Source organism: Schistocerca nitens, chromosome 8, assembly GCF_023898315.1.
Source record: "Schistocerca nitens isolate TAMUIC-IGC-003100 chromosome 8, iqSchNite1.1, whole genome shotgun sequence".
Classification (NCBI taxonomy): Eukaryota; Metazoa; Arthropoda; class Insecta; order Orthoptera; family Acrididae; genus Schistocerca; species Schistocerca nitens.
The window spans coordinates 330152886-330167505 of NC_064621.1; positions in this window are offsets into that span (position 1 = coordinate 330152886).

Below are 14620 nucleotides of genomic sequence, written 5' to 3' on the forward strand. Positions count from 1 at the left end.
GCCAGAGGTAGTTGTTCTGTGTATTGATTTCTGAGGATCTATGCACCCAAATTGCGTGAAAATGTAATCACATGTCAGTTATAGTATAATATATTTGTCCAATGAATACCCGTTTATCATCTGCATTTCGTCTTGGTGTAGCAATTTTAATGGCCAGTAGTGTAATTAACTTTTTCCTTTTCTTCCATTTATCCTTCCCTTCCCTTTTTCCTTCCCTTCTCTTTTTTCCTTACCTTCCTTCCTTCGCTGCCTTTTCTGTCTTTTCCCTTCATTTTCCCTTTATTCCTTCCTTCCCTTCTCTTTCTTTTCCTTCACTTCTCTTTTTTCCTTCCATTTCCTTACCTTGCCTTTCCTTTTTCCTTTCCATTTTTCCTTTTTGCTTTTCTTCCCTTCCCTTCCGTTTTTCCTTTCTTCCTTTCCTTTTTTTCCCTTCCCTTATTTCATTTTCTTCCTTTCCTTTATTCCCTTCCCTTTTTCCCTTCCCTTCCTTTTTTTCCCTTATCCCCTTATCTTCTCCTTTTATGTTCAGTTTTTCCTTCCCCTTTTGCGTTCATATTTTCCCTCCCATTTTTGCATTCCGTGTTTCCCTTCCTCTTTTCACATCCCTGTTTACCTTTTGCTCTTATATTCCCTTTCCTTGTCATCCTGGGTCAATCGTCCTTCATCAAAAATATAAATGCCAAACTGCCCACTAGAAAACTGTCTTCAATCATATTAAGGCATCACGTTTAAACCAAACTTCACACTAGGCAAGTCTTCAGTCGCAAGATCTTTAAGGCACAAACGATCACTTGTCACAGACGAATGTCAATGTAGGAATAATACGCCAGGGGGGCTGTAGTAGACTTAATTGCCTCGAGTAGTTTATTGAGGTTACGTCTAACACTAGTTAGAAGAATGTGATTCATAATAAAGACGACAAGTGGTCAGATGTGTGTTTTATTTTGCCAGCCTCAGCATGCGACAGGTAGCAATACTCTTAATAACATCGTTCAGGGCTGGGAACGGGCGCCGCGTTATTGCTCTCGGCTGGCGCTTTGAATAGGCGCCACTCCCCACGGCCCGGCATATTGTTCTGCGGTAATAAAGAGAGGCGCGCCGTACTGTACTGTAGCCAGGGCTGGCTGGCTCTTGAGACTCGGCGGAGAGCGCTCGAGCTGGTGAAATGGCGGAAGTCGGGCCCTCGACACGAGGGCGCTTTGATGTGCCAGCAGGCGAGCCGCCGCCCGTATTTATAAACGCCTTTGATCGGAGACCACTTCATCACGCCCTGCTCGCGGCGCTCAAGAGGCGAGCAGCCTCGCATCCGTAAGGCGTCTTCCGACGCCGAACCGAGCCGGGGGAGCGGAAGCGGGAAGCGGCCGCCGTCTGCTCGCAAGCTTCTGTCGGGCGGCGGCAAGCGGCCGGCAAGGGAAGCCAGCTAGCAGTGAGCGTTCAGCTACAGTGGGACGGCTGCGCGCACGCCGACAGGCTCCGAGAAGTTAACTTGCAAGGAAATCACCCCAGATAGAACGGCTGAAAGTACTCTGGAGGTAAACAAACTTTACACTTTGGAAATATCTCAAGGAAGCGTTAAAGAGCAATTACTGTTCACGGCGTACATAAGTGATGTAATGCAACGTTTCTTAGTCTTTCCAATAACACTTCTATCGCGGAACCTCTCTAATGTTTCTTTAGTATGTAGTCAGTGCATCACTTGGGACATCGAATCTCCCTATCCGGTAATTATCTACATCTACATACATACTCCGCAGTCCACCATACGGTGCGTGGCGGAGGGTACCTCGTACCACAACTAGCATCTTCTCTCCCTGTTCCACTGCCAAACAGAACGAGGGAAAAATGACTGCCTATATGCCTCTGTACGAGCCCTAATATCTCTTGTCTTACCTTTGTGGTCTTTCCGCGAAATATAAGTTGGCGGCAGTAAAATTGTACTGCAGTCAGCCTCAAATGCTGGTCCTCTAAATTTCCTCAGTAGCGATTCACGAAAAGAACGCCTCCTTTCCTCTAGAGGCTCCCACCCAAGTTCCTGAAGCATTTCCGTAACACTCGCGTGATGATCAAACCTACCAGTAACAAATCTAGCACCCAGCCTCTGCATTGCTTCTATGTACTCCCTCAATCCGACCTGATAGCGAGCCGAAACGCTCGAGCAGTACCCAAGAATAGGTCGTATTAGTGTTTTATAAGCGGTCTCCTTTACAGATGAACCACATCTTCCCAAAATTCTACCAATGAACAGAAGACGACTATCCGCCTTCCCCACAACTGCCATTACATGCTTGTCCCACTTCATATCGCTCTGCAATGTTATGCCCAAATATTTAATCGACGTGACTGTGTCAAGCGCTACACTACTTTGCTAGTAATTTGCATTAATTTACATTTATCTATATTTGGAGTTTGCTGCCATTCTTTACACCAATCACAAATCCTGTCCAAGTCATCTTGTATCCTCCTACAGTCACTCAACGACGACACCTTCCCGTACACCACAGCATCATCAGCAAACAGCCGCACATTGCTATCCACCCTATCCGAAAGATCATTTATGTAGATAGAAAACAACAGCGGAACTACCACACTTCCCTGGGGCACTCCAGATGATACCCTCACCTCCGATGAACACTCACCATCGAGGACAACGTACTGGATTCTATTACTTAAGAAATTTTCGAGCCACTTACATACTTGGGAACCAATCCCATATGCTCGTACCTTAGTTAGGAGTCTGCAGTGGGGCACCGAGTCAAACGCTTTCCGGAAGTCAAGGAGTATGGCATCCGTCTGATACCCTTCATCCATGGTTTGCAAGATATCATGCGAAAAAAGGGCGAGTTGCGTTTCGGAGGAGCGATGCTTTCTAAAGCCATGCTGTGTCAAGGAAATTCATTATATTCGAACTGAGAATATGTTCGAGAATCCTGCAACAAACCGGTGCATCCATTAAGGACTACACTACTTCTAAAAGTCACAGGCTATAGAGCCATTAATAATTAGTGCATCTATTTAAAACGGATCGGAGTAACACGCCAAAAACAAGCCTACAAACTACACTGATCAGCAAGAAGGTTATAATAACCTACCTAATAGCCGGTATTTTGTCCACTTTGGCACGGATAACAGCGGCTACGTAATGTGTCACGGAAGCAATGAGGCCTTGGTAGATCGCTGGGGGGGAGCTGTTACCACATCTGCACACACAAGTCAGATAATTCCTGTAAATTTCGGAGAGAGGGGCGATGAGCTTTGACCACACGTTCAATCACATCCCTGACGTGTTCGATCGGGTACAGACCTGGTGAGTTGGGGGGCTTCCGTGTTCCTCGAACCACTCCATCACAGTCCTTGTGACATGGCACATCATCTTGTTGAAAAATGCCATTGTCATCGGGAAACGTGATCGGCATGAAGGGGTGTACGTGGTATCCAATCAGTGTACGATACTGCTTGCCCGTCATGGTGCCTTGCACGAGCTCCACTATACTCGTGGATGCCCACGGGAATATTCCCTAGAGCATAATGGAGCCGCCACCATCTTGTCCCCGTCCCGCTGTGCACGTGTCAAGGATCTGTTGCCATGGAAGACGGCGGATTCGCGCTCTCCCATCGGCTTGATAAAGAAGGTATCAGGATTCACCAGATCGTGCAACGCTCTGCCAGAGTGCCAACGTTCAGTTGCGATGGTCGCGTGCCAATCTTACAAGGGGGCCCTCCATATTGTAAATCACGGATTTTGATGCTCTTCAAATATGTTGTAGAGGCACTTACCCTGAGTACCTGGCTATTCGGATTTTTTAGCAACGGGCCTTGGTTTTTGAGAAAATCGATTTTGAAGTTCATTGCGCGCTTTGTGTACCTATAACACTACATGCCCTCCGAGCAAGTCAGCGTAGCGCAGCGGTAAAGGTTCACGGCTACCGCGCTGGAGGTACCGTGTTCGAATCCTGCTCGTGTAATTCTTTTTATATATATATAAAATTGACCGGATTTTTCAATTTTATTTCAAAGAATATCAACAAACAGTGTAAGGTGTGCGAAATTATAAATATATATCCAGTTATTAATTTTTCCAAATATTCATTCGGTTTGTGGTTCGCAGCTGGAGTTCCAAATGTTCGTACAACGGTCGCTTCTTGTATTACCTGCAATCGATCTTCGCCCTTTATCGTCCCCTCTTACGTGAATACCGTTAGCCGTACTGGGAACCCCAGCTCCTAGGCCGATGAGGATCCGAGTTTCATTCCATTACGTTCGCAACTAACTACAGCGTCAGTTGCTCGCAAAGCGTCTCTAGTGTCATGTGTTAGAAAAATCCCGTGAAATGGAAGATACACAAGTAGAGGAGTTGAACGAAGAATCAAAAGGCGAAATCACAAATGCCATTAAATACGCCGAAAATCTACTCCGCGATTTGATTCTCGTAACGAATATACCGCCTAGCGTGATCTCTGCCAATTCCGTTGCAATTGGCGATGAGATACGTATCACAATACAGGATCTCTGTGCCGAAAGATAGATCATTATTGGTGATGAACTGATAGATTTCAACGAAGAAGATGAATTGGGAGAATATGATGCGAACCACAAACGGAATGAATATTTGAAAAAAATAATAACTGAATATATCTTTATAATTTCATACACCATACACTGTTTGTTGATATTATTTGAAATAAAATTGAAAAATTAGGTCTATTTTATCAACAACAACAAAAAAAATACACGAGCAGTATTCGAACACGGTACCTCGAGCGCGGTAGCCGTGAACCTTTACCGGAGCGCTACGCTGACTTGCTCGAAGTATATGTCATGTTGCACGTATACAAATCACGCAATGAACTTCAAACTCTATTTTCTCAAAAACCAAGGCCCGTCGCTTAAAAACCGGCTAGCCAGGTACTCAGGGTAAGCGCCCCTACAAAATATTTGAAGCGCATCAAAATCCGTGATTTACAGTGTGGTGTTAACATTGGCACATGCGTGGGTCGACGTGGCCGTGGCCCATCGTTAGGAGTATTCGGTGCACTGTGTGTTCAGACACACTTGTACCCATCCCACATTAAAGTATGATGTTAGATCTGGCGCAATTCGCTGCCTGTCTTGTTTTACCAGTCTACCCAGCCTACGACGTCCAACATCTGTAATGCGGTGTGGCCACCCAACTCCACGACGTCTATACGTGGTTTCACCTTGGTTTCGCCACGTGTTGAAAACATTCGCTACAGCACCCTCGAACACCTAACACGGTGTGCAGATTGCGAAATGCTCGTGGCGAGCCTCTGGGCCATCACAGTCTGTCGTCGGTCAAGCGTCGGTAGACGGCGCGCCTTCTCCCTTTTACACCCGGATAGCACGTTCACCGACACTACTTGCTCCGTGCGTTTGTCTGACTAGCAGTCATTCCTCACCTGATGATACTGATATCGCCTGGAGGGGTTTGTTTGGATATCAGGTCGGTGATCATGATGTTCTGGCTGATCTGTGTGTGTTAGAAGGAACTGTATGCAGAAATGAGCAGCGTAATAACAGCGGTACGCAATCGACTGATACCTACAAGTTCAATGTAATCGCATCCAACCGCACGTATTGTGCCCATTGAAACAAACTGTCCTTACGTGGTCTGCAATTGTCCAGACGCTGCCCTCCAACTGGCGTGGCATTAACCTGACACAACAACTCAGAAAGAGATTCGCACACCATCAAATGAATAACGCACTATACCGGTTGGTTGATTGGTTGGTTGGTTCGGAGGAGGGGACAAAACAGTGAGGCTCATCGGATTAGGGGAGGACGAGAAAGGAAGTCTACCGTGCCATTTCAAAGGAACCATCCCTGCATGTACTTGAAGCGGTTTTTGGAAAAGCACGGAAAATCTAAATCAGGATGGCCGGACGCGGGCTTGAACCGTCGTCCCTCCGAATGCGAGTCCAGTGTGCAAACCATTGTATCCCGGTAAGAGCATACTATATTGTTGAAGCCCTGTATCCTCCTATTAGTTTGGTGTACGGTAGTTACAAGACAGGTACTAAGATACGATCGCCACGCACCAGACTTTCCAGAGCCTATGCGATAGTAGCTAATTTCGATTGACAAGAAACACTTATAAATTTAACTCAAAACCGACTCCCGTCTGAAATCACAATAATAGTGGTATCGCATGGGATTTGAGCAGGAAACGCCAGGGTAGTTCTGATTCTGCCTGGCAAATACTCATAATATTCTCCAACATGATAGAAATTGGAACCCCCAGACGCGACCAAAAGGTCATCAGCGACTATTGAACACTGGGGAAAATAACAAAAAATAATAATAAACATCGTCATCAGCAAGGTGAGATATGACTTAGTGACATGACATTAACTATGTTCATCTAATCTACCAACCTTAAAGGCTGTAAGTACTGTCGGAATAACTTAGAACTAGATATCCTCGGAGTAGTGAAGCGATGTAAATCACTAACTAAAAGCAAGTCTTCTGTTCCAGACTGTATATCAATTAGGTCCCTTTCAGAGTATGCTGATACATTAGCTCCATACTTAACAATAATATACAACCACTCGCTCGATGAAAGATCCGTACTCAAAGACTACCATGAAATGAAATGGCACGCCACGCCATCATTCCTGGTTTTCGGGCCGCACGGAAGTTTGGAGTCAGATTGGTGTCCCGCCGCTGCCTGGGGCATCTCCAGACACGCCTGGAAACCCATTGACTGGAGTGGAATTGTCTTTGAATTGACCGCTGATTACCAGCAAAGACGTGTTTGGTGAGAGCCCGCCATACGGTCCAACAGTCATGAGCGATGGACTGGGGTGGCATTTCTTTTCATAGGAGGTCCCATTTTTACTGTCGCCCTCGGCACCCTTACAATACACCTACATCTATATAATTACTCTGCTATTCACAATAAAGTGACTGGCAGAGGGTTCAATGAACCACCTTCAAGCTGTCTCTCTACCGTTCCACTCTTAAACGGCGCGTAGGAAAAACGAGCACTTAAATTTTTTTGTGCGAGCCCTGATTTCTCGTATTTTATCGTGATGATTATTTCTCCCTATGTAGGTGCGTACCAACAGAATGTTTTCGCAATCGGAGGAGAAAACTGGTGATAAAAATTTCATGAGAAGATCCCATCGCAACGAAAAACGCCTTTGTTTTAATGATTGCCTCCAATTCACGTATCATGTCTGTGGCACTATCTCCCCTATTTCCCAATAATACAAAACGAGGCGCCCTTCTTTGTACTTTTTCGATGTCATCCGTCAGTCCCACCTGATGCGGATCCCACACCGCACAGCAATACTCCAGAATAGGGCGGACAAGCGTGGTGTAAGCAGTCTCTTTAGTATACCTATTGCACCTTCTAAGTGTTCTGCCAAAGAATCGCAGTCTTCGGTTTGCTCTACACACAATATTATCTATGTGATCGTTGCAATTTATGTTGTTCGTAATTGTAATCTCTAAGTATTGAGTTGAATTTACAGTCTTCAGATTTGTGTGACTTATCGCGTAATCGAAATTTAGCTGATTTCTTTTAGTTCAAATGGCTCTGAGTACTATGGGACTTAACATCTATGGTCATCAGTCCCCTAGAACTTAGAACTACTTAAACCTAACTAACCTAAGGACATCACACAACACCCAGCCATCACGAGGCAGAGAAAATCCCTGACCCCGCCGGGAATGGAACCCGGGAACCCGGGCGTGGGAAGCGAGAACGCTACCGCACGACCACGAGCTGCGGGCATTTCTTTTAGTACTCATGTGAATAACTTCACACTTTTCCTTATTCAGTGTCAACTGCCACTTTTCGCACCATACAGATATCGTATCTAAATCATTTTGCAAGTTATTTTGATCATCTGATGACTTTACAAGACGGTAAATGACAGCATCATCTGCAAGCAATCCAAGACATCAACGATATTCTAAGCCTCGTTTTGTTGCCCTTCATGGCAAGCCATCGTGGCCTTACATTTCAGCTAGATAATGCCCGGGAGAGTTTCTTAGCATGGCTTCGTGCTTACCAGGAAGGTTGCCAGACCTCTTCCCAATTCAGAAAGTTTGGAACATTATGGGGAGGGCCCTCCAATCATCTCGGGATTTTGACGACTATCGTGCCAGTTGGACAGAATATGGCACAATACTCTTCAGGAGGACATTCAACAATTCTGTCAATCAGTGCCAAGCTGAGTAACTGCTTGCATTAGGGCCAGAGGCGGAGCAACGCGTTGTTGACGTGCTCAATTTGTGAAGCTCTTTTTGGTGAATAAATCATCTAATTTTTCTGAAATTGTAACCATTTGTTTGTCTGTACATGTACATCACATGTACTGCCCCTCGATAATATCTTTGTGATGCATCTTTTTTTTTTAAGGTGTACATTTGGAGCACAGCATTGTATGGAAGCGAAAAGTGAACCAGGAACTGTGGGAAAACGGGGAAAGAAGAGAATGACGCTTGAGTTGCAGTGTATTGAAGTATGTTGAAAAATAAGTGGACTAATAAGATAAAAAATGAGGAGATTCTCATTGAATCGTCTAGGAAGTAACAAACAGAGTGCACTGACGAGAAGGAGGGTGATATGACATTTGTTTGGACATCAACATATAGCGTCCTTGGCACTTGAGGATTCCGCAGAAATCAACAACTGTAGAGGAATAGAGAAAGTTATAAATGGTGACGTATCACAGGAATAACTGTGGACATTGACTGCAAATGGCACTCCGAAATGAAGACGCCGGGGGGCCGCATCAGACAGTTACAAGAGTGGTGCCCCTCCCCGACAAACGATTGTTTTCCCTCCAATTCGGTCATACGATCACCTGCTGAAGAAATTACCATCTCTCGCCTCACACTCCGCAATACGCGACACACAGTTAATACGAAAGAGTGTTCGGCCGGTAGCAACAAATGTGATGCATGGTGTGTCGGCGTACGCGGCAGCATCTCGTGTGGCGCGGCGCGGCGTGGTGTCAGCGGTGGCGCCCAGGTCACGTTTCGCCGCCTCCCCCACCCCTGCGCTGCCCACGCGCGCTCTCCGCGTTTCAATTAACCCGAGTGCTGCGATAGGCGCGCCCGCTCTGCCGCCGTTACCTGCGTCCGCCAGATTTTAATCCCACCCAGACCTCTGCCACTTCAGCTCGGCCTCGCCGACTCTCTTTCGCCGATAGGTTGCAGGAGAAAGGGACGATAGGTTGCAGGAGAAAGGTATAGGGCGCTGACAGACGCGCGTATTCTTGCCAGACAGCGTCGCGGTGAAAAGCTAGTGAAGAGAGCACCCACTAGAGCAGTTTGTCGCTATTGTAATTTAATGCATCTACGGTTTCACTATTCTATTGCTTTTACTGTTGCTAAAGGAATTACACTGATGAGATAAATCATCATGACGGTGCCCACCCTGAAATTAGTCGCCGACTGTTGGCGTTGCGGGCACGGGGCGCTTTAGGTAAGTGCACAAGGAGAGTCAGCTGCCCCTACCGATGTCGTGTTATGCAACCCTCAATGTAATATGTGGCGTTCAAAAGTCACGCGCTAGATTTTCATATTCTCTCGCTCGCTTCGCGAAAACTACAAGTCCTACAGAAAAAAAATGAAGAGGACCTTTTTGTGGGAAATTTACTTAAATTGTGTCCTGAGATAGGTTTTCGCTAGAGGCCGTAGTTTTCGAGTTATTAAAAAAAAAAAAAGCTGCTGAACTGACCTTCAAACGCACCCCCGCTCCTACGCACGGCCTCCACCGGTTAGGATTTCTAGTATGTTGCTCCGGAACTCCCTCCTACCACAGTACAAAAATTTCCGACTGCACGAACTATTTCCGACATCGACCTTGAAACCTCCCCTTAGAAAAATTTATCAATGATTGGGCTGATAAACCCCTTACGTTATTCGATTTTCAAACAGCTGAGCAAAACTGAACGTACTCAGACATTTCTCTCTTTACTTATTCTGATCAACACTAAACTGACACACAATATTTTTAGCGCAACGCAATTTGACTTTCAAAAATCCCTACAAAAGAATGGCCCTGACTAACAATAACCTATACCTTTCATGTATCACTTACAAAAATCTTAGTTACTGGAACTACTGCAATACAGTGAGCGCCAATACTGTCAGCTAAATAAAAGATTCTAACTACTGAAGGCACTAACTACTGATAGGCATGGTTAGCAAATGAAAGATTTTGATACAGAACAAACAATGTACTTACCTCAATAGTGTTCAAAAGTTATTATATATATATATATATATATATATATATATATATATATATATATATATATATATATCAGTTCATGACATCCAGTCTTACAAATTTACTGTCTGTGATGGACACACGTCCAGATCATCCGCTCTCAAAACTCCGCCATCTCTCTCCCCACATTCACTACTGCTGGCGGCTCACCTTCAACTGCGCAACGCTACGCGCTGTTCACATCCAACTGCCCAACACTGCAATAGCAAAAATTTCAACAATTCAAACCAGCCACAGACTGCACATAGCACAGTCAGTGATTTTAATGCAGAGCGCTACGTGGCGTTACCAACATAAAAACCTAAACAGCCTACTTACAACTTCTTTGATCTTCACTGGCCGGCCTTATTACGCCACCGGCTTAGTTGACCACTTACAAACTGTAAAATTGACGTTCGTGTAAAATTTACCCGACGGTTGACAGCACAAAATAAACAGTTATATCGATGTATTTGTCAGACACTCTGACCAAGAAACTACTGTGCTTGCAAGTGTTAAGTTTGGATTAAATGGTCAACATATTTAATATTAGCGTAAGGTTTACAAAAGATGTTTTTCGTTCATTACCCTCACGAGCATGTTTACATTAATAGAGTTAATGAAATATCCGACTGCGCTGGTGGCGAATATGTCAGTCACTAGATACCAAATATGTCGAATATCGGGAATGACATGATCGTATGGTATTGATGGCAGGAAATTTTCTGTCTGGGGAAGTTCGGACACCAAGTTGCAAGTCTTTTCAGTTGACGCCACACTGGGTAACCGCCCTCAACCAGACAATCGTGGGAGACGTGTTTGGAGGCAACCCGGTCAGGCTGAACGCCTTAGACACACTGCCCAGCGAGTGCAGCAAGGTGGAGGTTCCCTGATGTTTTGGGGCTGACGTACGCCGCTGGTGGTCATGGAAGGCGTCATAGTGCAACCATATCGGCAGCATATTGGCAACGCAATCGTCTTCATGCACGACAATTCGCGCCTCCATCGTGCACAGCTTGTGAATGACTTCCTTCAGGATAACGACATCGCTCGACTAGAGGGGCCAGCATGTTCTCCAGACATGAACCCTATCGAACATGCCTGGGACAGATTGAAAAGGGCTGTTTTATGGACGACTTGACCACCAATCACTTTGAGGGATCTAGGCCGAATCGCCTTTGAGGAGTGGGACAGTCTGGTCCAACAATGCCTTGATGAACTTGTGGATAATATGCCAAGTCGAATACAGCCATCCATCAGTGCAAGAGCACTTGCTACTGGGTATTAGAGGTACCGGTGTGTACACCAGTCTGTACCACCACCTCTGTAGGTCTCGCTGTATGGTGGTATAACATGCAATGTATGGTTTTCATGAGCAATAGAAAGGACGGAATTGATGTTTTTGTTGATCTCTCTTCCAATTTTCTATACAGGTTCCGGAACTCTCGGAACCGAGTTGGTGCAAAATATTTTTTGATGTGTGAATTTGCTTTGAGTTAATCGTTGCTTTCAACTGACTTTGCTGTAAACCTTCATTGTCACCTTGTACAAAATTAAGCCATATATTTTGGCGAGGTTGAAAATTTAAATAGTAATCTACCTGCCAACAGATATATTACCAATCAGCATGTTATCAATGACAATACTAAGGGTAGCCATATGTCTGCTAAATACTGCAAGAAGAAACAAATTTATGACAACTGAGGGGACATTAAAAATATATAAAATAGTATTGTGTCCTATTACAACACGTCTTGCAGAAACTAGAAAAGAAACGAAAAAGATAAAAGTTAATGGCAGTGTAAATGAAGGTACTAAGACAGATCCAAGGAACAACCACGTGGAACAAAGCAACAAATGTATTGATAAGGGTACATCGAGGAAACACCACAGTAGACTCACCGGAAGATTGATATCTCGCAGTCATCACGCCAGCTACCCACACCCACAGTCCCTACATTCCCAGTTACCAAGCTCTGTGTATGTCCATTCAATTCGGTCCTGATTTACGTTATGTAGACGTTTTTAGCATAGTTATAATATATGTACATTTCCCACACTTTAATATATATATATATATATATATATATATATATATATATATATGGTGTTTCAAAAATGACCGGTATATTTGAAACGGCAATAAAAACTAAACGAGCAGCGATAGAAATACACCGTTTGTTGCAATATGCTTGGGACAACAGTACATTTTCAGGCGGACAAACTTTCGAAATTACAGTAGTTACAATTTTCAACAACAGATGGCGCTGCAAGTGATGTGAAAGATATAGACGACAACGCAGTCTGTGGGTGCGCCATTCTGTACGTCGTCTTTCTGCTGTAAGCGTGTGCTGTTCACAACGTGCAAGTGTGCTGTGGACAACATGGTTTATTCCTTAGAACAGAGGATTTTTCTAGTGTTGGAATTCCACCGCCTAGAACACAGTGTTGTCGCAACAAGACGAAGTTTTCAACGGAGGTTTAATGTAACCAAAGGACCGAAAAGCGATACAATAAAGGATCTGTTTGAAAAATTTCAACGGACTGGGAACGTGACGGATGAACGTGCTGGAAAGGTAGGGCGACAGCGTACGGCAACCACAGAGGGCAACGCGCAGCTAGTGCAGCAGGTGATCCAACAGCGGCCTCGGGTTTCCGTTCGCCGTGTTGCAGCTGCGGTCCAAATGACGCCAACGTCCACGTATCGTCTCATGCGCCAGAGTTTACACCTCTATCCATACAAAATTCAAACGCGGCAACCCCTCAGCGCCGCTACCATTGCTGCACGAGAGACATTCGCTAACGATATAGTGCACAGGATTGATGACGGCGATATGCATGTGGGCAGCATTTGGTTTACTGACGAAGCTTATTTTTACCTGGACGGCTTCGTCAATAAACAGAACTGGCGCATATGGGGAACCGAAAAGCCCCATGTTGCAGTCCCATCGTTCCTGCATCCTCAAAAAGTACTGGTCTGGGCCGCCATGTCTTCCAAAGGAATCATTGGCCCATTTTTCAGATCCGAAACGATTACTGCATCACGCTATCTGGACATTCTTCGTGAATTTGTGGCGGTACAAACTGCCTTAGACGACACTGCGAACACCTCGTGGTTTATGCAAGATGGTGCCCGGCCACATCGCACGGCCGACGTCTTTAATTTCCTGAATGAATATTTCGATGATCGTGTGATTGCTTTGGGCTATCCGAAACATACAGGAGGTGGCGTGGATTGGCCCCCCTATTCGCCAGACATGAACCCCTGTGACTTCTTTCTGTGGGGACACTTGAAAGACCAGGTGTACCGCCAGAATCCAGAAACAATTGAACAGCTGAAGCAGTACATCTCATCTGCATGTGAAGCCATTCCGCCAGACACGTTGTCAAAGGTTTCGGGTAATTTCATTCAGAGACTACGCCATATTATTGCTACGCATGGTGGATATGTGGAAAATATCGTACTATAGAGTTTCCCAGACCGCAGCGCCATCTGTTGTTGAAAATTGTAACTACTGTAATTTCGAAAGTTTGTCTGCCTGAAAATGTACTGTTGTCCCAAGCATATTGCAAGAAACGGTGTATTTCTATCGCTGCTCGTTTAGTTTTTATTGCCGTTTCAAATATACCGGTCATTTTTAAAACACCCTTGTGTGTGTATGTTATTGTATTATGTATGTATTATTTATTATATAATAAACAATCACAGTCCCGTAACACCACTTTGGGTAATCGCGAAGTTTCTTTCACATCTGAGGTACTCCTCTAAGAGCGACTTATTGAGCTCCATCTCGTACGAAGTTCTGCATTCAGTCAGAAATCAGGTCAATTATTATGTAAATACGTGTTTGTTCACTTACCGATCGTGCAGGACCGCATCAGACGTCCTCTAGAAGTCAAGGGACAAAATATCAGCTTGCTCAGAACTTCATGGATGAACAGAGCGAGCTAAGTTTCACAATTTCCTTGCTGATCCCTGCAAGATAGATCTTTGTTCTCAAATAACGAAAACAAGAACACGAAACGAGTTCCGTGAAGGAACAGTAGACAGGTCAGCTATAGAGCGTGAGTCAGGAGGAAAGGTACATGCTTTTGAGATAGCACACATGTAATTACACTGTTATTTATTTTCCACTGTATTTTATTTTCTGTATTGTTCAAACATTGTCATTGTTTACAAAGTACTTTTGTTATTGTTTACAACGTACCGCTGTCATTGTTTACAAAGTACCACATTAGCGTAGAGGAAGCCGAGACGAACAGCATCATGTGGGACACTTGTGATCCATCAGGTAGGGACACTACCTCAAACTGGCGTAGAAAGACTATCCAAGCTACAGCGCTTGCGATATTGTCACGCTCTCTTTGCGCAAATTA